The sequence below is a fragment of the Triticum aestivum genome, unplaced genomic scaffold (assembly GCF_018294505.1).
Source record: "Triticum aestivum cultivar Chinese Spring unplaced genomic scaffold, IWGSC CS RefSeq v2.1 scaffold109403, whole genome shotgun sequence".
NCBI classification, from domain to species: Eukaryota; Viridiplantae; Streptophyta; class Magnoliopsida; order Poales; family Poaceae; genus Triticum; species Triticum aestivum.
Genome location: NW_025270670.1, coordinates 1 through 1402, shown reverse-complemented (window position 1 = coordinate 1402; position 1402 = coordinate 1). Strand labels below are relative to the sequence as shown.

Genomic DNA, 1402 nt, shown 5'->3' with positions numbered 1-1402 from the left:
CACCGGATCCCATCAGAACTCCGAAGTTAAGCGTGCTTGGGCGAGAGTAGTACTAGGATGGGTGACCTCCTGGGAAGTCCTCGTGTTGCATTCCTTTTATAATTATTTTTTGCGCCTTGTGACAAACATGTCGCACGTGCGCGATATATATTAATCCCGTTATATTATGTTTGACGTTTGCGATATGTTTAAACTCGATGCTCATTGCTCGCGCGTCTTGGGGCGGCTTTGTGGCGCGAAGAGCGCGTTCTGAAAGGGGTGGAAAAAACTCGTGTTGCTGCGGTATGGAGGGAGGGGTGGAAACCGTGGAAAACTCGTCTCCGTGATTGAGCGGGAGAGTAAGTAGTATAGGACATTATCCATTGTTAGGGAACGGTTGTAATGGTAGTGAGAATGTAGAATCGTCTTTGGAGCGGACCTGGGGGTGGCAAGCATAAGGGACGAAGACGGGGAAACATGTCGAATGCGATCATACCAGCACTAAAGCACTGGATCCCATCAGAACTCCGAAGTTAAGCGTGCTTGGGCGAGAGTAGTACTAGGATGGGTGACCTCCTGGGAAGTCCTCGTGTTGCATTCCTTTTATAATTATTTTTTGCGCCTTGTGACAAACATGTCGCACGTGCGCGATATATATTAATCCCGTTATATTATGTTTGACGTTTGCGATATGTTTAAGCTCGATGCTCATTGCTCGCGCGTCTTGGGGCGGCTTTGTGGCGCGAAGAGCGCGTTTTGAAAGGGGTGGAAAAAACTCGTGTTGCTGCGGTATGGAGGGAGGGGTGGAAACCGTGGAAAACTCGTCTCCGTGATTGAGCGGGAGAGTAAGTAGTATAGGACATTATCCATTGTTAGGGAACGGTTGTAATGGTAGTGAGAATGTAGAATCGTCTTTGGAGCGGACCTGGGAGTGGCAAGCATAAGGGACGAAGACGGGGAAACATGTCGGATGCGATCATACCAACACTAAAGCACCGGATCCCATCAGAACTCCGAAGTTAAGCGTGCTTGGGCGAGAGTAGTACTAGGATGGGTGACCTCCTGGGAAGTCCTCGTGTTGCATTCCTTTTATAATTATTTTTTGCGCCTTGTGACAAACATGTCGCACGTGCGCGATATATATTAATCCCGTTATATTATGTTTGACATTTGCGATATGTTTAAGCTCGATGCTCATTGCTCGCGCGTCTTGGGGCGGCTTTGTGGCGCGAAGAGCGCGTTCTGAAAGGGGTGGAAAAAACTCGTGTTGCTGCGGTATGGAGGGAGGGGTGGAAACCGTGGAAAACTCGTCTCCGTGATTGAGCGGGAGAGTAAGTAGTATAGGACATTATCCATTGTTAGGGAACGGTTGTAATGGTAGTGAGAATGTAGAATCGTCTTTGGAGCGGACCTGGGAGTGGCA

At 48.8% G+C, this 1402-nt stretch overlaps 2 non-coding genes and 1 pseudogene across 2 annotated transcripts; all 3 read left to right on the top strand.

Moving 5' to 3' along the window:
* LOC123178161 (uncharacterized) lies at positions 1-94 on the top strand (annotated as a pseudogene).
* Positions 95-461: 367 nt separating this feature from the next.
* On the top strand, positions 462-580 carry LOC123178158 (5S ribosomal RNA). Its single transcript, XR_006489362.1, has one exon. It is a non-coding gene; the product is annotated as a 5S ribosomal RNA (ribosomal RNA).
* A 367-nt stretch (positions 581-947) lies between these two features.
* On the top strand, positions 948-1066 carry LOC123178160 (5S ribosomal RNA). Its single transcript, XR_006489363.1, has one exon. It is a non-coding gene; the product is annotated as a 5S ribosomal RNA (ribosomal RNA).
* The last annotated feature ends 336 nt before the right edge of the window (positions 1067-1402 follow it).